The 24,560-nt window shown below is 41.8% G+C and overlaps 1 pseudogene; it reads right to left on the bottom strand.

The window, feature by feature from the left end:
• Nucleotides 1-1,672: 1,672 nt before the first annotated feature.
• LOC137986310 (gamma-aminobutyric acid receptor subunit beta-2-like) lies at nucleotides 1,673-16,010 on the bottom strand (annotated as a pseudogene).
• Nucleotides 16,011-24,560: the final 8,550 nt, after the last annotated feature.

The following is a 24,560-nucleotide window of genomic DNA, read 5'->3' on the forward strand; positions in this document are numbered from 1 at the left end:
AAGAAAATAATCGAAAGAGAGTGAATCGCAAAGCTATAAGCGTTTTCAACCCATTAAAGAGAGTCCAGACACGAAATATTCCAAAAAAAAGCAGCGCGATGACAACAAATTAGCGTCCTTTTTTGATATTACAAAAGAGTTCTAGGAGAATGACTGAAATAAATGGGGCTATCTTTGAAGTGCGTGGTATTAAGCCGACAAGTGTAAGGGAGCAACACAACCTCGGTCCCAGGAGTCCCACTTAGCGGCGTTCATAGCTCAGAATTGGTTGGAGTGTTGGCGCCAGTATCGCAGACTGTCCGGGTATTCGAATCCCTTTGAAACCACCTGATTTGTTCAAGTGTCAAAATGGAGACAAGTGCTGTCACTTGTCCACAAGCAGGAGAATCACTTCTCCCTTTCGTTTAAAAAAGCTCTCTGAAAAAGCCGGGTTTCACATCAACTAATTACAGTCCCCTGATTAAGACTGCGGATTCTCGTACTTCCAAGACAACCTCAAGGGGTTGTTTGAGGTCATAGTCCCTTTCCGAGTTCACGTCTGCCTCCTCTTCAAAGCGAGTCGAAAGTGCGAAGTTTTTCTTATGAAACTGAGTTTTCATTCATATGTGAAGTAGACCTAATTACCAGCACAAAACTCGGCACGGTAGACTCGCTGTGAAGAGGAGGCAGACATGACCTCCGGACATGGCCTATTACAGTATGTAATTTAACAGAATGGGCGAACACGTGTGGCATGAGCAGACGAAACTTCTAATCTCTTTATGGAGCGAAGATTTGGATTTGTCATCTTCTGTTCTCAGAAGCTATCATTGGATTCTCTCCTCGCCTCAAGCATTGTGAGGATGATCGATGCAGCCAATGGATAAGGCGCCATTTTGTCTCACACTGCGATGTTACCCTATTGTAGTTGGGAATTTTCCGGCAGATGAGAGCAGAACCATAACATTGCCCATACTTGAATCAAATTGGATGGAGTAGTGATAGCCTGAATTATAATACTCCGTTGATCCAATAATTTAAACGTGTGAGTGCCGTAAATGAAAAAAAAATTAAAACAAAAAGTGAATGGAGTATGATAACCTAAATTATACTTCCGTTGAGCATAATGAGACGTTGAGTGCCATAATTGAAATAAATTGAATGGAGTATGATAGCCTGAATTATACTTCCGTTGATCATAATTAACGTTGAGTTTGAACACGGGCTTAACTAAGAAGACAAAGAAAGGGAACTGAACAATGTGGCCTGTTATCTACAGATGGCAATAAAATGAAAATGAAAATGACACATCAGCTGCAGGTAATCGTATTATCTATAATAAATAGACCCCTGCAGTGAAATCGTCCAGCCCTTACTACTGCCGCTATCTATGGTGTGCATATATAAAGCCTGAATTCAGCGGCCTTGTTTCGCCGATGATATATTAAAGGCCCACCGTCCACCGACAGGCTTTTCGACCATGTGTTGTTGATTATAGAAATTCGCATTGGGGGGCGGAGCGGGAGCTGATTGGATAATTTTTAGCTTTAACCTGATTTTCATATACTAAAATTCGTGTCCACCGCAGTTTTCTTGATGAGCAATCACATATTCGGGCCTTGTTCTCACCTGTCTTGAGTGAGAATTCCTGAGGACAGACTTGTATTTGCAAACTGTGGGATGAAGGAGACCCTTATTGGATAACCGTGGGTCGACGTTGTTCGAGAGGTGGCAAACTGTACGAGGATTGAGATCGCTGTACACGAACTGCAGAGTTTCTATTAGCAGTCTGAAATCTTCTATTGTCCTGTTCCGCCATCTAATAGTCTTTCGAATGGCGACCGCTCTTCTCACCGCTTTGGATTTTTTTCTCTCGCTGTGCATAAGAACTGCTACATACTCCAGAAGAACGGCCGAAACAAAGATGAACGATACAATGTATGTAGGATTCGATGGACTTACTTTACAAAACGCTCAGGAGGAATATAGTAACAGTAATCACCAACTTCCAGTCTCAAGTTTAGTTATACTCGGCGACAAAATGTCTTGAGTCACTTTTTCTTTCGTATTACAACAAATTCTCTCTGTCATCAACAAAAACCCCCCCCTCCACCCCTGAGGCAATATTGTTACAGTAGAGCTTCAAACTTTATTGATTAAGAGGTGTGGTGGTCGGGAAGAGGGTGCTGAAATGAGTCTTTAAGTTAGCAATAGATTAAAGTACGACTGGAATGCGACAGTGTCCTCACACACTTTTGTGGCAGATGTGTAGCTATGCACACTAAGTTGTTGGCTCAACTAAATGGGAAGATTGTAAATGAAACAGATAAATCTCACGAAATAAAAAGATAAAATGAAAAAACAAAATAAAAAACAAAATAAAAGAAAACGTTGTTACATTGTTTTCTAGTTGTTCGAGTGTTTCTCTTCTTCGGATTCATTAAAGGGTAACCACTGCCAACTAGGACTATTTCTGCTATACTTAGGACGTGTGGTATTGCCTACAAGACGTTAAAGAAAAAGAAAGAACAAATGAACTGGAGCTGCTCTTGACTGTTTGGCCGAAAGTGTTTTGAAACCAACACCAAAGTACTTACTTTGGCCAATCAAAATCGGCATTCGAATCAGCCAATCATAACGCGAATATAAGAATGCAACTAACTCTGGAGCAAGGAAAGCATATCGGTGCGCAATAGGCCATTTCACGAGTTCATGTCTGCCTCCTCTTCAAGACGAGTCTAAGTGCAATGTTTTTGTGATGGTAATTAGTTTTACGTTATATATAGATGAAAACTAATTTTCACACAAAAGTTCGCGACTTGAAACGCTTTGGAAGAGGCGGTCAGACATGAACTTGGAAATGGCCTATTTAAACGCCACTCACTGATCGTTCTTAGTGAAAAACAGAAGTAAACACAAACAAGTTCGCGCGGTGGGGAAATCAGGAGCAAAGCCACCCAAGCGCAATCTGGGAATCACGAGGGAAATGACGAGCAAAGCAGGTCGGGGAAGCGCTTACAAAAACAGGCAGTCCAAGGCCTATCGCGAAGTTACCGTAGACACTTCGATTGAATACCAATTTAGCGAACCAAAGTAAACAATCTAAGAGATTGAGAGTAATAACGATACCGTTACAACTGAAAAGAAACAATTTAAAAAGCTATATATTGAAGAAACGTAAGTCCAGATTGCATTGCATGTACCTTTGGGACAGAATTAGCGAGTGAGGCCCCCATCAGCGTAACAATGGTGAGAACTTTAGTAATACCAAGGGCTATTCTGGCCGTGACAGCATCTTTGGATATCCAGAAGAACAACCAAGAAAGAACCACAATTAAAAGTAGGTAGGCGAGTAGAGTTGAATAAATGAGTATGCTAGCCTTCTTCTGAAAACAAACGTTGAGACCCATGCGTGTATTTACCTGGAACAAAGAACGATGATCATCGATTCTACACCACATTGAAAGTACAGCACTTACCGCTCAGGAGCCCGTTTTCTCAAAAGTCCCCGGACTTTTGGGGCCCTGTTTCCGGGTGTCGCAAGTCTCTCAGTATCTCAAGGACGGGGAGGATTGAAGTCGTCAAACGGGAGAGTTCCCTTTGCGTTTGTTTACTTTGAAAACATGTTCAAATATCGGCTTTTCCTAAAAACGTGTGTTGAAAAAGGTTCACATAATGGCTTTTCGGGCCCGAACATTTTTTCGGGGCTTTCGAGAAACCCCACCCCTGGAGCCTGTTTCTCGAAAGTCCCGAAACTTTTCGTGCCGGGTTCCGAGGGTGTATCAATCCCCTCTGTATCCTCAAGGACCAGAGGTGTTGTTAAAGTCATCAAAGGTCACAGTCCTTTTGCTTTTTGTTAACTTCAAAACGGGTCAAAAGACCACCTTCTGAAACATGATGAAAGGCAGTTTCGTAAATTACTTTTCACGCCCAACAGTTATCAGGACTTTCAAGAAACAGGCCCCCTGGGCCCCAGTTGCTCGAAAGCCCCGAAACCTTTTCGGGCCCGAAAAGCCATTTTTGAAAGTGAGAAACCGCTTGTTCTGGAAAGCCGATCTTTTAACATGTTATTAAAAGTAACAAAAAGAAATATAACGGTGACGTTTGACGAATTAAATCCAGTCTCCTTTCTTGGATATACAAAAGGAATTGTGCACCCGAAAATGGGCCGAAATTTAGCCAACTCCAGAGAGTGGGAACGAAAACAAGTAAAACCAAGGAACCCATGGATATTCCTCATTGCGGCCCCGGTGAAACGTAAGAATAGCTACTTAAAACACTGGAGGGAGGTTTGAATAAAACAGCAAAGTACAAAAGGCTGTCCTTGCTGGAAAAACTGAAGATCATTAAAATGAATTGCAATTGGTTTTTAAAAAATTGTTCATCATATTGACCGTTTTTCAAACTTTGTTTTGTTTGTATTTTAAATTATGTATGCTTTACAGACACTATTTTTCTCTCATGAGGCTTTGATTTTGGTGCTGTATAATTATAAGAATTTATCTTGGTTTTAACCGTCAAGTTTGCATAGGGAATAGGAGTAAGCACGGAGAAAATGAGAGGACAGAGAGGGAGCCTACCGGTCCCACCTTTGGGACATGTCATATCCACGAAAGCTATTTAGACGCGTCGAGCCGTCCTTTTGTTCTCGCGGAAGATTTGTCTTCCGATACGTCTCCGCATGCAGGCCACCCCTGGTCTGATGTTTGAAAGAAAATTAATATTTCGTCAGCCTTTCCCACGTGCGCCTCCATTTTCGCTTTTCACTAAGAACCTGTGAGCGAGGGCAAGACTGTATGCGGATGTCTCGTAAGACAGACTTCCGCTAGAACAAAGACTTCCGCTCGTCTAAAATACCTTTCGTAGACATGACATAGCCCGGCCAATGCCCTGCAGCCTCCCTCTCTGTCCCCTCATTTTCTCTTGGAGTGAGTTATTGGAGTGAGGTACTGCACAAAATGCAAAACGAACTGCACGTCCGTGGCTAAGCCCCTTTACATGTTACATCTAAGAGCCACGACTTAAGCAAGAAGGGTTAATCGACAAGTTTTGAGACCAAGAGCATACGAAAAATGCAATATTGAAGTTTTCATTGCGATCGTGAATTCTATTTAGTACCAATCGAGTTGGCTAACAACAAGAGAATATGAGGAAATAGCGCGAATCCAAGTGCCACCATAATAATGCTCTCAAAATCTATTTTTAGATCGCGGCACGGCTGCGAAGAATAGTTTTTATCTTTTGTTACCCTTTTCAACACGACACCAACCTGACCAATAAGGGTGTCTTCTTTAAAATAGGCCCACAGTATAAACGGGAAATAACAAGCGATCTCAATAATTTTCGTGGACATTCCTTTGTTAGTTTCAATCATGTGAATCAACAGCCATGTTTTTCTACGAAACCAAAAGAAAAAGGTTGCATAGTAATAGAGGCCACACTTCCCAGAGGATTGGAGCGGGACACCAACATTGCCCTCCATTTCAGTTGTTTGTGAACATACCATCATGTGCGGCCAGTGACGTCATGTTAAATCAAAGAATGATGCCAAATATTGAGGAGTCAGTCTCGTACATCATATTCTCTTAGTCAAGATAATTTCATTATGTCACACGGTGCCAAGATAATACAATGTATTAAAGAGCCAATATGAGTAACGGACATAAAAGATTTTTTAAAAACAATCCTTGGATTTGGAAAAAGCAATAAAGCAAGGCGACACACCATATCACCACACCCGTGTGGCCAGCACATCGCGCATGAGCAACAACTATTTCACCCGGTTAATGACAGCCATGGACATCTTTTTCGACCTTTTGTTAGCCTCATCAGCATGGCATAGGCAACTTATAAGGCGGGTGGTTTTTAGGAACCCCTTTCAAACAACAAATGTGGTAAGTTGGGTTGGAAGCAGCACAAGCTTGTCCATGGCTGCCAATAGATCTTTTTCGGCTAACGATCACATAGTTACAAAATCCAACCATGCTGGATGTGCAAGCTCATTAGTATTCCCTCGGGGGGCCCTGGGACCTCAAAACCAGGCAAGTCAAGCTTGACTGGTTCATGTCTCTTTGTTTTAATGTCTCAGTGGTGAATAATGGATGAGCTTGCCCTCCAGCAGGGCGGATTGTTGGGTGTATCCTGTGATCGTTAGTTGCAAAAGGCCTATTAAAGATGGTTACCTACTATTTTCATGGCGCAGACATCTGCGCATCTCGAGATATCTCGGATTTCCTATGGTGGTGCTTATTAATTCAGGGATATTGTGCGTGGTTCAAACTGATGCGGAGAAAGCATAACTTAACAAGTGCTTTTTGTATGCAAAAGAAAATGGGTGGTAACCCTGCATATTTCGGAGATAATAAGCGTCAATTTGGAAAAGAAACGCCATACAATGCTTTTATAGTTTGGAGCTTTTTTACAAACATTGTTGAGAAGTACTTATCTTTGAAAAATGCACGGTTTACCCCCATTTTCTTTTTGGTATTTCAATAACACTTGTTAAGATCTACTTTTCCCGCATATTCAGCAACCCGCGCCAAAATACCTTTGAATGAGTAGGCACCGCCGTCCGTAACCGGGTGCGAATTAGTCGTGTGCATGTGTGATGTGTTGGCCACACCGGGTTGATGTTATAGTGTTGCCACCTTCCTTTTCTTGATTTTCCCCTCCTTTTTTTCACTGAAATATTAGGAGGAGGATTCGCTCCACACATTCTTTCGTGGCTAGAACAAGGACCAAGCTCACAGCGACAACGGCGAATGGTAATTATCCCTGGACACTCGAAAATGTCCATTTTTCGCAGCACTCTATTCATCTTGGCCACAACTTGACGCGATCCTACGGTATATGAACGGAGAACCGAGGTTTATTTGAGCCAATCGTAATATCGCGTTTTCAGCGATAATTTTGGAAATCCATAACTTTCTTTTAGTATTCTTTATTCTTTTGCTCTTGAAGTTTTGTCTTGTGGTGAGGTTTTGTCATTATGTGACGAGGTTTGATTGGTGTAAGTGTTGTATTTTCCATCATCATGTCTTGAGGTCTTCCGTTGACGATGCTGTATTTTACATTTTATGTGGCTGAGGTTCTTATTTGTACGTTGAGTTTGCTCCTTCATATGTGATTATAAACACAGCACGTCACATCAAAGACCCTCAACACATCACGATGAAAACACACACGTAACCAGCAAACTTCGGACATAGACAAAACCTCGCCCAATGATGACCAAATCACACCACAATAATAATATTGCCCACTACGTCCAAGACCAAAAGAATAATATTACCGGACATGTGAGGTCGATAGTGAATGGGATTGCAGAGATCTAACATTCCTATAGGAAATGAAATCAAAATGCAATTGGTAGACCCGTTGAAGTTTAAAGAAACTTGCTTCAATGACCAGACGTTTTCTGAAATTAATTATATTCTAATTCGGGGCTTGATGGCTCTGTCGTTAGACTATTACGTGCCTTGTAGGCTATTTATAATTAGGCACCAGAGTAATTATTAATCCCAGTGGTCACAGTTCACTTTTTAGTTTTTTTTAGACCTTGAAACATATGCAACCAGATGAGTTTGGGTTGAGCCCAGAGGACAATGCACTTTCATGAGTAGGCACGATTCTGACTTAAACGTTATTACTCATCCAAATGTAACTTTCAGGATGCGTTTTTTTTTAGAAAATCCGAAAACGGATAATGAATCCAAAGTATCCGCACTCGAGAAGGATACTTCTATCAAATGTAATTCCGGATTTTGGAGATGCCACCACTTTAAGGCCGGAACACACAAGGCGATACTTCGCGCTGCGACTCGTCGCGGTGACGAAGTCGCACGCAACAAATCGCCTTGTGTGACACGGTTAATTTCATGACAATCATTGTCGCTGCGGCAGATGCACATACGAGGCAGAAAATAAGCAAATCAAAATAACCATAAAAGCAATAGTCAGTAGCTGGGTGCAGGGATGTCGCATGGGTGAGAGTCGCTTCCCACCAATGGGGCCCGGGTTCGATTCCCAGACTCGGCTTCATATGTGGTTAGGTTTGTTTGGTTCTCATCTGCTGCACCGAGAGGTTTTTCTCCGGGTACTCCGGTTTTCCCCTCTCCTAAAAAATCAACATTTGACCAGTGAACATCCTCCCAACGGCAGTGCGTTCATAGCTCCGTTTGTTGCAGCATCGCACCGGTATCGCGAGGTCGCGGGTTCAAATCCCGTTGAAGTCCTGAAAATTTTTCAGGGCTTCGCGACGCAATAGAAATTTGCGCTCATCACTGCGAGACAACGATTGGTGTTCATTTGAACATTTGATTTGATTGCCGATGATTGTTTCATTTCAGTTGGCAGTGCCCCCAAGTATTTCGAGAAAAGCAACAAATTTTCCGTTATCGTTTAAAATATTCTTGGTTAACTTTCTGGTAATTAACAATACCTATAACGTATTCCACTTCTTTTCTCTCACTTTGACAGTCAGCAAGCTCAAATTCCTGACATTTCATCCTCCAAAATGATACCAGCTTTTTCGTTCTCCCCGTGATACTCCATGATCGGTGACGTCATATGAATCTTTTTTCAGAGAAAAAATAAAATAGAAGAAATGTAAAGGCAGCTGGATCTACTCATAGACAATCTTGTTTCCAGGACTCTTATCCCATAGCGAAGCTTAGAGGCCTGAGGACCGAATAAAGAAAAAAAAAAAACATTGTCGTGTTTAATTAGGATTGCTTCTTAAAAATCAACAAAAAAGTGTATTAATGGATGTGAACAAGCAGTACTCATGATAACGTATTGTGTGATTCACTACGACAAAGACGACTTTTTGTGCTGCCGTCATACGTACTTTTTTCATCGGCCTTGCCTGGCAGTCCACAATGACAAAAAAAAGGCAAAGTACTTTACGTTAAAAAGGACAAAAATACCATATATTCTGGGAACTGCAGCAGCTGAAGTCAAATACAGCTGCGTCGGTCATTAACTAATAGTTGAAAGAAATGTTGAAATTTTCCTTAGCTGATGTTCAACAAGGCTCTATCTACGGAATATATTTTCTCCCCAACGAGCCGTCAATATAATGTGGTATTGCCGTCTCAAAATCGCAATTTGTTTTTAATATGACAGTTTAGTGGATTTCGTAGCTGTCTTATGGGAATGCATATCACGAGGGGTTGAACGGAAAAGACACTTGCCGTCCTTACAAAAGGCGTCTCCTTCCCTTCTTCCTCGCGCGCCTTCCCCTCGTTCTCCCACCGGTTCTCTCTTTCCCTTCCCCTTCGAATGCCTGTCACGCAGGGGCGTTCTTAACTGCAGTTCATATGAAAAGTCATAACATCGGCTCGTTTTTGAAAGAGGCAAAAATGAGATGGAAAGTGGTGGTACTTACAGCTTAAAATTTCCAGAACACCAAGTTTGCCGTATCTAGATGGTAATCCCTTAAATTCTTCCTACAGGACGCGGAACTGTTTAACCTTGCAAATAGACCACAAAGAATGGGATTAAATGAATAACTATAGGTTGACTTAAATAGTAAATATAGATTATAAAGTCTGGGAAAAATTCAGTGAGACATCACCCAACTTCAGAGACACCGGGGGGGGGGGGGAAATCATGTTTTTTTTTTTTTTTTTTTTTGTTGTTCCTTCCCTTTCAATATTGCACGGTATAACGCCTATTTCCGTCCGCAAACTACACGCAGCCGAAGCGAGCCGACATTGGTGATTTGCAAAGGGGAGAAAGAAATTTCTCCGACCGCAACCATTTTGTAAAAAGACTGTAGCCTACATGACGACTGGAGTTTAATTTCGCACTGACGAGGGCCTACGGTAACGACAATAACATAAAGCCGAATATTAATTGATAGTTGTGCATATGACTCACCACGGCTGAACAGAACCTGCATTAAACTTTCGATTTACTCTATATTATCTAAAAACGTGTGGGAAAAGAAAAAAAGTCCTTATCACTTAGGACGCTCTCCATTTGACGGACGTTGACCGGCCAGACCGGGCCATTGGAATACCCTAAACCTTCAAATTCCACTCATTTTATGAATAAATACTGCTACAGAAGATTTTTTAGTTGGATTATCATGCAAGGTTTCCTTCACTTTGAATCGTTGCATTTAGGCTTAGTTTGCAAACTGACGGGTTGGCCGGCCAGTTCTGACAAACTGAAAGCGCCCTTAGTCTTGATCAGGACAGCACGGATGCCGGCTGAACAGGGACCCGGAACATTGTTCAAAGTATTTTAAGTTCCGGTTTTTCAGTAGTTCTAACATGGTGGAAATATGACGGAAAAACTCTCAAATTATACTTTGGCTCCAACAGTATTAGAAAAAAAGGTAAAAAAAACTTAGCACCTACCTTCACTAAGTTCGATATCTCCATGTAGGACTAATAACAATTCTACTAGTTGCTGCAGGAACATGGTGGCAATTTAGCGGTTTTAATATTAAGGCAGAAATTATCAGGAAGCCCCAAATGGCCTTTTCGCTTCCAGAGAGCAAAATCGGCTTGCCGAAGCTCATGCGGCTTTAATCTTGGATCATTCCAGGCTTGCTTGGAATACAAATGTCAAGACTAAATTCCTTAAGACAGGCAGAAATGGTGTAATCCATAAAGTGTAACCAATGAAAAAAAAAATAGCGAATCTTATAATTTTTTGACATTAATTTAACCTCAAGTTTTATTTCGGCATAGAGTTGCAAACGAACGGCCTACGGGGAACTCCAGGCATTCTACACTCGAAAAAGTCGTGGTCATAATTTGTTTACTGGTGGGTTAGCTTCAGGCCCCAGTTTTTTCAAAGGCGTGTATAACCCCACTAATTCCTTGATTTAATCATTTTTCCGTTTTAAATTACCAGCAAGATTTCAAAAACCGCAGTCGCCCTATTTTCCCAAAAAAGTACTTACTTTAAGTAAAGACAACTGGGCCCTGATCCCTTAGCCAAAGAACCAAAGTCGTAGATGATCACTGAGTACAATACATTAGTAGAAACGAAACTAGACCTAAATTGAAGATCGGGTAATCAATCGCCATAAGTTGTCACTTTGCACAAAGTACTTGGTCTAGTGATTCAGAATAATTTAAAATGGAACACTCGCATTCAAGCTATTTGGTTACCACATCCGCTACACTACACATATACTCCGAATACTTCGGAGAGGGTGCGTTGAGACCAAAGACCTAATTCCACTATTTATATCACTCTGATACGAATCTGTCTTGACTATTGTTGAGTATAACAAGAGAAAATAAAGGGCAAGAGAGGGCATCTCCCATAATACCCTTTCTCATAGTAATATGCTTCAAGTTACTTTTGGCTAGACTCCCCACGCCTGTCACAGACTCCGATTAGGTTCAGCAACAGCCAATTATATAGCGGGCATGTGCTCCGCTTGGGATAGCCCAAGCTCAGAAAGGCATATTCCCGTCATAAGATTGGCTGTTGCCCCTTATCCAAATATGATTGGCTGTTGCCTAATACCTCTCACAAGAAAACGTGCTCTTAAAATCATCGCAACTGCGTTTTTTTTTTAACTTCCGAAGCTCTTGAATCTCTAAACCTTCATAGATTTAGATGTAAAACGCAGTAAACTCTGCATAAAAACAAATGGAAAGATCTCAAGAGGAGGTCCTCTCTAAACATCTCCCCATGACGAGTTAGTATGTGCATCACGACCAATAAACGAGAAACGCAGGGACTCTATACAAGACCTGAAAGCAGACAACTCAAAGACTGGCGTCGTATTTTCTTTCCGAGTGCAATTTATACTTAAATAATTTAGTGCATCATATAGTTATACATAGATTTTTGAAATGTTTAAATACTATACACATAACTTACGTGTAGTTTTTGTTTCTCATGGAATTGAGGTAAATTGTTAGCATTGTAACCCGGTCCCTGCTAACTAAAACCCCAGTATGTATTTTTAATCTCTTGTAACCCTCATTGTAATTCATTAACTTGCGATGATGATGAATAAACTATTATTATTATTATTATTATTATTATTATTATTATTATTATTATTATTATTATTATTATTATTATTAGAAAGAAAAACATTTTAATAATCGAAAAAGCCTATATACATACAACGTGGTGCTAAATATAAAATCCTATTTACAAAGTTTAACTTCAAAAGAAAAAAAGTAAAAACATTTCAAAACACCATTCGATTCTGTTAGCTGAAACAATGTGGTTTTCACGGAAGTAAGCAGCTCAAGTTCAACTATTCCAGCGATTCGTAATAACAAGATAAAAATACAAATTATAAAAAGTCATAGCGTCTTAAAAAGTTGTCAGCAGAAAATTCATCCCAATGCAAAGAAAAAAAAGCAACATCGACAAAAAGGAAGTTTAGCATAGCTCTGATTGTCTTATATATATATTGTTCTTCATTGTCCTTAGATTATATATTATTCTTATTATTATTTTATATTATTATTATTCTAATAATACATTTTTCATTCTTACCATGTTTATTTTCCTTTATCGCTCCGAAGGGAAACGACTGTTATGGATATTGAAATAAAAAAAAAAACATTCAAACCGGTGGACCCGCAGCAAATATGAAAAATGTCGAACCACCTTAGCTTTTGACAAAAATAGCCAAATATCATCAAAGTTAATGTGACCGCAGACCGATCGACTTCTTCCGGAAGTTGCCCCCTTCACCTATCAGAGCCCCCTGCGGCAAATTAAGGGATTCAGAGTCTACGATAGAGAGATAAGACAGAATCCGCCCTAGTTGGCTCCTCTGTTGTTTCATAGGGTCGCTACAAACAAGCCACAGCTATACAATCTTAAAGTATGCAAAGAACTTGCATTTTACGCTCCAACTGTGTCTTCCTTATTGTCTAGCATTCGCCCTGGACCTGTCCATTCAAATGAAGTGGAAAAATACCGTCTGACTTCTCAAGCATGCTAGTCCGTCCCTACCTACCGTGTCTGTCGTCTGAAAGTCCTGTCTGGTCCAACTCCGACATTCCCTCACCATTCGTGGATATGGTCGTATCCGTTTATCGATACACAATCAGGCGCGGACAGTGAAATCGAGCACCTGAGTAGTGTTTGCGATACCTGCATAAAAAAGGATGAACTGCTTTAGAATGTAAATGAAGAAATAAATGACCCTGAAGAAAAATTAGAAAACGAATGAGCGAAATGTCAAGCAAAAGTTAATGTTCTAAGTGAAAGATCAAGGCCGATTACTCACGAGTGGTTTTTGCTCCTGGGGCATGTCCTCCCAGGTCATTTTGCACGATCGATTACACCCGAGGGAGCACACCTGTCGGACTTTGCTTCATATTAGTACATACGAGAGAGAAGAACGAAAGAACATTGCTGTTTCTTTCAACAGAGAAGGGTTTTGGATTTAATTTCCAGTTAAACATGGTGGGCTTAATTAAGGTCTCATTCCAAGAAAAAAAGATTTAAAGTGATGATGATGATGATGCCTGGAGAAAAAGACATGTGTGCCACCTGCTTTGAACGTAGCGTGATGAACAGTGGTTTAGGTAATTTGGCCAGTACTGTTTGCGTCGTTTACTTCCATAGTCCTTCTATCATTTTTTACATACATTACATAAAAGTCTTGTATAGTGACACTAAGCACCTGCCTCGTTTTTTGAGCATCCACGTGCTTTTAAATTCGAGCTCGCAGTTGCAGACCTTTCAGACACCATTTGTTGAATTGGAGCTCAAGTCAATGTTTCCAAAGGAATTATGGATGAGACCCATTGGGTAATCTGCTTGGGTCAAATGTTTTGCATTTGCCGTATTAATTCATGTGCAGCAAAAAGTGTCAATACACACGAGGAAACACTTGAACATCCTGCTCAATTCCCTGGGACAGTGTGGGAGCTTGCTTTCCAAATAGTTAACTAAGGCCTAATATCGGCAGTTTGTTGGGTGGAATTCTGCTCCTAGATGATCAGCTCTTCCTTAAAATGGTTGGTACACACTGCAGAGCTCTGCTGCCCAGTTAGCCGTGTCCCTGAAGCATGTTCCGAGAGCAAAACCCCTTGTGTTTATCGTCCCCTTTAAGTCTAACAAGAATTCCAGGCTTAAACAGGACACACACCCACGACCATACTATTGCGCTGGGGACACTGCCTGCTCTACTGGTCAATTACAAGTTTCTTTTCCAATCCCCTAAAACTTAAGTAGGATGGGAAATATATGAATGAAATTAATCAATGACGAACGATCGAGAATGACTGATGTACAACATGATTGGGTGAAGGAATCAATAGATGAGGATGATTACGGAATACGGTCTGAAGGAACGAAAAAGGAATTCACTAACCACCGACCGACAGGATGCGCGCAACAAATGGAATAAATGGACAAGTAAACTTACGAGCGAACGACTAAAAGAAACCTTGAATTATTTCAAATTGAAATCTGTACCTTTGTACCATTGTCATCTTTTCTTTTTGATTCGAAGCAAATGATCAGAAGGATGAAAAATTGCGTGCCCTCAGCATTTTTAGAGTCCAACCGCCGTGTTAAACTAGACAAAAGGAAAGATAACATAATGATGAAGAATTTCACGAGCAATGTAAGATTTAGGCTGAACACTAACAATTATAGTCCCTTTCCAAATGTTAAGGAGTTCTTGTTATAGTTTATTAGCCTAGGGAAATATGAATCCATATCCCGTTCCGAAATTTGGACGTATGTTTTTAAGTTAAGAAAAGGTGAATAGGGAAAAAAAGATCAGGACAGGGATCCAACGTCGCGCAACCCGTAGGCCTTTCCGCGATTATTGATTTTCATCAAATCATTACTTGTACTGTCCCAGCGTTTACGAGAGAATCCCTTGTGACGTTTCGCGCTCATGAATCCGTCTGAATTAAAATGAAGTTCAGTACTTTCAACCTTCCCTCTTCAATTCTGGTGATGTTCTAGTCCGCTGGCACAGCTGATGTCAGCATGTCTTGTCTGTGTGTCTTTTATGCACTAGAGTAATATCTGGCCGATTATGTTTCAGCACTTTGTCTGTGTAGATAGTGATGTCCCAGGTAATCCTCACTTATCCTTTTCCTACGGGTTGGGAAGGATTGATGGTCATACCACTTGATCATTACACTCTCCCCCATACTTCCTGCACATCTTCCCAGTGCGTACCACCCCCGCATGGCCACCTTGTCGTGGCGCCTTCCTATACTCTCGCTGGGGCACACTACTTACCTCCCGACAATGTCTACTGTTTTTCAATGGCATCCCGACACAATCTACACCGTGGTGCTCCTCTGAGGTCTATCTATGTTGTACTTGATCGAGTTTTTTCTTAAAGCTGGTAGCTGAGCAGCAAGAATCAAACCTTATGTCTCCTTTGTTGAAAAAGCCATTCCTGAGGCCACCTCCAAGACTCCTCTCCATCTTCGTCTGATATTTATTGGAAAAACGCACCATGTATTGCTTTCTCCTCCCTTTTTTTAACTCTCTCGTCTTTATTCCTCTCTCCTAGTCCTGCAGACGCTCTCCTTCAACGATCACTCTCGCTTCAAAGCAGCTTGAAGGCATCCACTCTGTGCTCATCTCTTAGGCAGCCATGAAGGGATTGCGCCCATCCGTTCTTAGACACTCCTCATTCGATCAGTCCCTCTTCCCCCTTCCTTTCTCGGTAGGTACAGCCGCGTAACATTACTCCTGGTGTGTCCAGACAGCAATTCATTGCCAAGATATCGGGATCCTTTCTAGTTCTTCCTAACTTCATGTTTGGCTACCTTCCTCCATCGTCCAGTCCACAATCCCCGCACTGTAGCGGTACTACACCTACAGCCCAGGTATTGATGCCATCAGATCAAATTTCCGCCATTGAGTTTTTGATCTACAACACTCTCTACTCTTCTGATATATTTCCTATTTTCTTGCCTTTCATCTTGGTGTTGAGAGTCCTGGTCCAACTGTAAGATACCAAGGTATTTGTAGCCTTCCTCCTCTATTTCCCCGAGATGCTGGTCGGCGGGTAAGTCTAATTTCCGCGACTGCCAACTTGTTCCACTGTCCATTCTCATTCCAGGACAGCACACTTGTCTAGCCCAAACGACATCTATAATGTCTTGGGAGAATATCCTACTACTTGGACAACTGTGAGTCTAGTTGATCTTTGCTAGCTCCGTAACAAGCTTCAGATCATCCCTGAATAGTAGGTGGTGTAATAGCTTTCATTCCTCGTTTGCCATTTTGTAACCAGCGCTCAGTTTCGTAGCACGAGGGTCAAGGGTAACATGATCATTATAAACAGTAGTGTTGACAATGCGTTCCTTTGAAAAATTTCCTTCCCTAATGTCCACCTGCCCGAGAGCCCTTCCTCCTAATGTCACACTGTCTTCCAATTCGACCATGCTGTTGCTGAATTAAGAGAAGCATATTCTTGGCTGCCCCACCATCTCCAGGGCATTTCAGGATCCATTGAATGCGGCACCATATCATCTGCCTTCTTTGTAGTCTATCCAAGGCCATTGACAAGTTTGGTCAACCTTCTCAGGCAGTTTCGCTTCAGGATTGCCTTGTATACAAGCATTTGATCTTTTAGTGCCTCGTGATCCCTTACTGCCACCCCTTCTGTTCATCTGTTAAGCAGTCCAATTCGTCCAAGTGGTGGTAATAACTTCTCTCCCATAACTCCTGTCAAGACCTTCCACATCACTACGGCGGTATTTTGCTAGGCCTGGGCCCCCTTCGCTGTGTCCTTTTTGATAAAAACTATTCTTCCACTGACCATCCACCCTGGTACTTTCCCTTGAAATCTACAGTCTGGCAAGCATTCTTGCCATTTAGAGTGTCAATCCTGTCGGTTTCTTAACCAGAACGCCCTGAACAACTTCTTCTTTTTTCCAAATATTAAGCAGCGATGTTCGAAGAACCCCTTGTTGAATGTTTTCTTTGGCAAATCCCCGCATATGGCATGGTAATCATTCCATAGCCTTACCTCAAGTCGAGAGAAAAAAGCGCCTTTGCATTTTCAAGGCGAGAGTTTTGGGAAGAAAAGTTTCTCCTCGTTCCGTTCCATCTATTGTTGTAGGAAAACAGCTTCCTATTGGTCCGAAACCATAGTGGTTCTGTTTGAAACTGTTGACATCTCTCGTCGTATCTTTTGATCTTAACTCCACCTGCCTGATCTTCTGTTTTCAACATGCCTGATACATACAAAGTGCCCCTTTCCTCAAGATGATATTTTCTGTTCACCTTTCCCTCTGTCCTTGTTTCAGTCCTTGTTTCCTCTTCGGAGCTTCCTCAATCTTGCGCAGGTCTTTTCGCCAAGTTTCGATATTCCCCTTAATCCTTCTGTGCAGAATGGCTCTCAGTTCTTTTTCCCTTTCCGGCCCTTTTATCATTTTCCACTCTTCCTGTAGTTAACATATGCAGCTGCCTACATTAAAGAATTGCAGTTGTTCAAAGGGAATGTTGTGCGTCTGAAAATCCTTTTGACGGCTTCATTCATTACTCGTGCATAAATCCCATAATACACTTATTTTACCACCCCAAAAATCTGCATAGGCATTGTTTTCGACTTCGCTTGTGACATTTTCATGTCCCATGAGCAAGTGCAAACAATTGGGGGGGTTATGCAAACTATTTGGGGGGTAATAGAGGTGTAATTCTGGGATGGTGCAAGTATTGAACTGATTTTTTCCAACTTCTTCTTCTTCTTCTTATAATTCTTCAGCAGTGAAAACTCTGGTCCCTCTTTTACGTTGGTGTTCTTCTTGGGTATCAAGGTTTGTTGACATGGTCTGGTGTATCTGTGGTACGAAGCTCCGTGTTTCAGTCTCCTCGGCCCCCAGTGTTTCAAAGGGTGGATCACTCTATCCACCAGATAAATCACTATCCATTGGATAGCGCAATTGGTTGTCCAGCTATTTACCTATCCACTGGATAGGGATGTTTTCCGGTGGATATCGCTATCCATCGTTTGAACAACTGGAGCCTTATTGTTCATGAGTCCTGGTGTAACTGAGGCGACAGAACGTCGTCCCAACCTTCCCCAACCAGCATCCCTCACCCTCTCCTCATGAGTATCAACGGGTCCACACTAAAGAATGTCCAGAACCTTCCCTATCTTGGCAGTGGGCCTCTCACAAAAAGCTGACATCGGGACGGAGGACTGCTTCATCTCCTTAGGCTGCAAGCTGTGCCTTTGGAAGGCTCATCGTGAGAGAGTTGTTTGCTGAGAGGAGTCTGAGGACAGACAAACAGACCAAACTCCTGGTGTACAAGGCCCGTCTGTGCTTTGCGTCCCTCCTTTATGGCTCGGAGATCTGGACGACCTATGGGAGACACCTTAACGTCCTGTAAAAGTACCATCATCGCTGCCTGAGACTGCATCCTGGTGTGACCTGGCATGATCGACGGACTTCAATTCCAGCGTCCTTGACGAAGCACAATGCACCAGTATAGAGGCCATGATAATCGAAAATCAACGGCGTTGGACTGGTCAGGTTGTCAGGTTGAATGGACTCGCGCCTCCCCCAAGCAGATCCGCTTCGGAGAGTGGGTTTCTGGCACCAGAGCCCAAGGGGTACAGCGAAAGCGTTTCAAGTACAATCTCAAATCAATTTTTAAGATGTGCCACATTGGTCTGACGGACACTGGAAAGATCTGGCACGTGACAGACCCAGATGGAGACGAATTCAGTCCGGGAGTAGTGTGTCTCTATTTAGGAAGAGCGGCTGTCAGAAAGCGGATGAAAAAAACGCCAACGCCGTAAAGAACGTGAAGTTGCCCCTGCTTTGTCGCAGCAGGCCTCCTACATCTGCCCCAGCCTGTGGTAAAGCGTTTCCCTCTAGAATTTGACTCTTTAGGCCACCAACGTGGGTGCACAAGACTAGAAGTTGAATAGACAATCTTAATCGTTGTTTCGAGTAATACCATGATGATGGATGATGATGCGGATGATGAAACGTATCTGTGGCATGGAGGTCTGTATTTTCAATCTCCTGATTTTTCATGCCTTTCTTGTATGGCAATTTCCTCTGGCTCCACAGTCTCTAGCCACTTCTTGGTGTCTTAAGCTGGCTTACTTGATCATCCTTCCTTCGACCATCCTAATCTCTTCTGTCAGTTGTTCAGAAGTAGCAGTATGACTACCCGTGGCGGCGCTGCTGATCCACATGCACCTTCCGGACGCGACACCTTCACTAACAGCGCCAGGCCCGTTGACGTCGTTAGTGTGAATTTCAATATTGACGCATTCTCTCATCAACATGAGGATGGGGTTTTGGGTTGTTGGCACTTGTGCCAAAGGTGCCACCCAATACTCTGGTGAGCGGGACTGTCCATAATCCCGTGGTATGCTAAGGTAGGCCAACCTGTTCCACCGCCCAGTGCCCATTTTTTATTATTAAATGATTATTATCATTAATTATTATTATTTTAGTATTTTATTATTATTTTTCATTATTATTGCTAATCATGGTAGTATACTTTTTAGTAATCTGCTTTTGTCACGTGACTTGAATTTAAGAACTGCGAGTATCGAAAACATTCCGAGATACTGACCCAAGGCTGCAGCTCGACTGCTTGAATACGGTGCTGTATCGTGCCCTAAGCTCGATTTTGCACCGCCTGTCACTCGTGCCTAAGTTAAAGAGGAATTTCTATCCGATAAATTGTATGAACGTTTAGGATTCAAAATCAGTACAAGACAGTAGTTTCTTTGATACAGAGTGAAACGAATTCCCAGATTTCGTCAGTGAAAACGATAATTTTTCGAAAGTATCAACCCGTGAATTTAATTCAGGCTGGCGCGGGCATTCCTGAGTACAAGTTAGACCTGTGACGAGTAGCTAGTAGGGGTGTTGTTTTGTGGGTGTTCGCTCAAGTTTTTTTCTTTTCTGAGACCTGGATGTTTTACAGCGGAGTCGTAACTTTAAAAACAAATAACATGGCTGTCATTCCCACCTCAAACTGACTCGTTTCTTCGATAGATTACCGTCGACGTTTTTAAACGAAGCAAGGTTTCACTTACGTTTTGTTTTTCGTTTTCAAGAAAGAAAATTGAACCATTTGCAAAAATATTTTCCTGGGCATTGTCAACATTAAACCTGGCATTTTAAACCAAATAAAGACACCTAAATTGTTTTGAAATATATATTTTATAAAACACTGTTTAGCAGTAACTTACCTGTGCAGCTGGTTTGACATTTTGGAACAGAGCTTAATCGTAAAACATTAGCGGTATGTGGGCAATTGTATTTAAATTACCAAAACTAAAAGCATAGGACGTAAAAATTTATGTTCAAAAGAATTTTGTATTTTATTTTGTTTGGCGTTAAACTCATTAAACACAATAATCGAAAAGATTGGGGCTCATGGGCAAACTCACTTGTCAACGGCTTCAAAGAATCAACACTTTAAACGTTTTTATCTGGACAGATTGGGCCTTATGCTGAAAGAGTTTCAAGGCATTATCCCAAAGCATACGTTTTTTTTAAATGTAGTGTATGTAAAAAAAATCATACTCACCTTAGCCATACAATTTACATGTATCTTGATTCTATCTGCATTGGGGGTGGGAGGTTGCAACTGATGATTCGTTTTAAATGTTGCTTTTGAAAAAAAACATCGAACCAGAGTCGAATCGCAACGTTTTGTTGAGGACATAAAATATCACTCAATCGCTTTGCAATTGTTTTTTGAGCAGTTTTGACGACATGGAAAAACCATGTCATCGACTTGCGTCCCAGCTGAGAAATCTTTTTTCGGTACAAGAAGTAAAATTTGGTTCGCTTGCACTCGCTGTTTAGGCCAAGCTCGGGAACAAGAGCTGGAGAAAGACATCCTGGTAATATAAACAAAATTCAAAATTTCTCAAAGGCAAAGAATAGTATCGTAGCTGTAGTAAGTACACACAATAAGAAATATCTCTGTGGCCTGGCTTGTCACAGTAATGACAATAGGTGACGTCCAAATGTCCCGCTCTATATCACAAATTAGAATAAACTAAAACAGTGGATAGCGTTGAACGCGAGCGCTGATTGGCTGCTCAACACTCATATATCCTTTGCTATTCACCTCCGAACAATTTCGCGTCCGAAAATGTTGTAATCTTTGCAGGAATAAATGAGTTAAAATCATATCTTGTACTGTATTATTTCACTGTTTTTAGTATATACTAAACAACGAGTCACCTGATTCTCGGTGGTTAGTGGCGGACAATTAGTTCGGTAAATATCCACCCACTCGCCACCATCCACTTCGGTGAACAGTTGTTAACTATTGAATGTGTGTTCCACTGACCACTTTCAAACCCACGCGGGCCTGGACTCTCTCTATTAATTAATCTTCTTGAGTAGAAGATTACACCCGTGTTTTTTAATTCTCGCTCGCCAATTCAGAGTCAAACTCTCTACTACCAGAACGCTGTGGTAGCCATGCATGGTTGCCAGCGTTCCACGGTAGTGCTTATCCACCTCTTACTTCTTACGGTGTGAGAGACATGTCTGGAACTTTCCCGAAGCTTGCCTAATAAGATGGTTTGACGGCCCAAAGGAAAAATTGGGTCGTTTTCCAACTTTGTGATGTAAATTTTGACCTTGCATAGTGAGATAGCCCAATAACGCAGCTTCCTAAGATCACCTTCACAAACCAAAAATTTTAAATTAGCTATTAAAAATTACTGTCAAATAATGATCCTGATAATCTCGCATTGGTTTACTTAGCCGTCCCACGCATACACTCCTAGGGCTTCGTCAGCGCGTTCCTCCCCCTCGAGCGGCTACTGCAAAGAGCCACACATTCCTTGTCCCTTTGTTAATTAACTGTCATCTGGAAATCAACGCGCTGGTTACATAGGAATCAATCAGCGCTCTGTAGATCTCCCCTGGGAACGTCAATGCATCAACTCTTCTTTTGGATGAATCATATAAAGGGACGATAGCCGTTTCAAAATATTCCTCAGAAGCATTAATTTTGTTTTCCTCCCCGTTGGGGTATGCAGTTGTGCACTCTCGCGTGTCAACATGTGAGTGCTTAGCAAGGGTATGGTGTCCTTTCCTCTACGTGTAAAATTGAAAGCGCCGTGGAAATATATAAATACAAATTCAAATAGTAAGTACTGCAAGTGGAAGTTTGAACTGCACGATAAACCATTACCTTCAAGCGCAATGAACGCAACTAGGACAGTAGCAATTGACGAAAGCTTGAAAAAAAATCCAGTACGTTTAAGGCTGAAAGGTGCAGGTTGCTTTTTGGCGATGATCGTCTGGAAAAATTGATTAAATAACAACAACAATGTTATTGTGTTGCTGAACCGATCGTTCGTATTCAGTGGTTCTTCGCATAAAGCAAACCTTAAATCAGTTTCAACCGAAGGGCTACAAGAAATGGGTTTATTCAAACAAAACGACTCCACTGAAATCGAGAGGAAAGAAATGTAAATATGAGATCACTCCCAAGCGAACTTTCCACAAATAGTTTTGAATCGTACGGGTGCAAATGGTTTCAACCATAAGTCGCCACAACATCCAAAGCAAAGCATTAAATTGATACTCTCCGTTTTCTCTTTGATAAGAATTTAAGTCATCGGGGATTTTAAATGCCCAACATCTTTCAGTGACCGGAACTGGAAATTTCTCAAGGTCTAAAGTGCACTTTCCATACTCTGGAAGTCCGTTGTGATTGGTCGACGTAAATTCCAGGCTCGTTTGCAGCAGACGCTCGTGAGGCCAACCTCGTTTCGCAGGGTCCTCCACTTCGTCCATGCTCCCTTATGGGGTGCAGAGAAGAGAGATCCTGGGAACGAGGTTGTCCGTCGGGAGGAACACGTGGACGAGGTCCTAAGAGTTTCTGCGTGGGAGGGTAGTGCGGTTGGGTGTGGATCAAGCATCATATTGACCGTGAACCAAACCAGACCGAGAGCCATGCGTGCCTTAGTAGTAACCTCGTACAAATTTTATACCTTTTAGTCTCCTTGATAAGGACGATAAGAACAATGTTCGTCCTCACGCACTCTTTCGATTGATTCCTGGAGACAGAGCAACAGAGCCACACATTATTTTTCACGGTGACGTCCCCCCTCCGCCGTGCTGGTGGAGGAGAACAAAAAACTCTCATTAGCTTCTTTGTTCGTTGGGTGGCTTTAGAGGTTGGTTTAAAACGGCCTATTGTGGGCGCTGCAGGGCGTGACTATTAGTAGAGCCTGCTCTGTTACATGACCTTCCATCGTAAAGCTAGTTCGTTGTCGCCAAAAGTGTCCCATGGTTGTATCACCAGTGGAACTAACATTGTTTTTGATTCGTGTGGACCGCCGTGTGCAATTCAGGAAAAAGATATGCAAAGTAAATGAAACTACGTACCCCGAAAAAAAGACAACAACAAAAGAATAATGTACATTAAACTAGTAGTAATCTCAGATTATTGAAGTGCGTTCGACAGTCCCTTGGGAAGCAAGAAAAAGTGTACTATGATTGTGATCTCCGACGATGAACTGTTGATCATTTCCGAGTTCACTTCACCATTCTTTTAATAAGCAAACAGCATCCCATCAGGCAACAACTGATCCTTGTCATCCTTTTGTTTTGCGAGTCCTTTGGTTTCTTTTTGGCCTGCAAAGTGGCAATAACATTTGTTTTCTCAAATGGCGCCATCTTTTCATGGTACGCCTCATGAATAAAAAGAAATTTAAACATTTTGCCGCCGTGCGTAAAGGAACGCTACATGCTGCAAATGGGGTTCAAGAGGTCGTGGGGCGGCGAATGGTGAGCGAAAAAGCTTACAAAACAAAAAGATCTTGTAATCCACGTCGCAAAATATTTAAATGGAATGTTTAAATTGCTAGACTTGCGTTTTTAAACTGTTGTTTTCAGCACAGACGAAAATACTATTCTCCGCACTCCGCTACCCTGATCCGCAGTGTGCCTGCTTTGGCGTAATTGAAAAGACAAACATCGTGGTATGGCCGATAAAAAATTTTCTATCATTGAGGGAGTAAATGCCAAAAACTGGGTAGGTCGGACAAAGAACATTCTCTTGACTATTGACCAGCTGTATTTAAATACTGACAGTTTAAATACCCTTTGGAGGACAGCAAAGCTTAATATCAATGCCTATCTAGCATTTTTCAGGGGTACAAAACCCAAATGTTCCCGTCAGCAATTGAGATTTTGAAGTCGCGACTAAGTTTGAAACAAATTGTAGGCTCCAATCCTTTGTGTTCGATTTCATTACTTTAATGCCCACAAAAAAAATTTCGAGATCCTTATTGAGAATTAGGAAAAAGAAACCATTGTAACTATACGAGTGTCAAACTTGTAATGTAAGCGCAGTGGGTCAACCGCAAGTCCGTCGAGACAAACACCAAGCTTAGGGGCTGCTATTGGTTATGTCACGAGCGTTGTTGAAAGTGACAAAAAGGGTCAAAGAGATGTTCGGATAAAACAAGACACGCAAAGAGAACCATCTAAAATATGCATACCTCCAGGTGTAATATCAGCAGATTTGGATATACTTTGACAGTGTTTTGCTCCAGCGAGTCCGGCTTATTTGGATGTTTGTGGCATTCACTAATAACGTTCTGTTGGCGAATGTAGTTCTTGGACTCCAGTCTGGCTGAACAC

This window comes from Montipora foliosa, unplaced genomic scaffold (genome assembly GCF_036669935.1).
Source record: "Montipora foliosa isolate CH-2021 unplaced genomic scaffold, ASM3666993v2 scaffold_178, whole genome shotgun sequence".
Lineage (NCBI taxonomy): Eukaryota > Metazoa > Cnidaria > Anthozoa > Scleractinia > Acroporidae > Montipora > Montipora foliosa.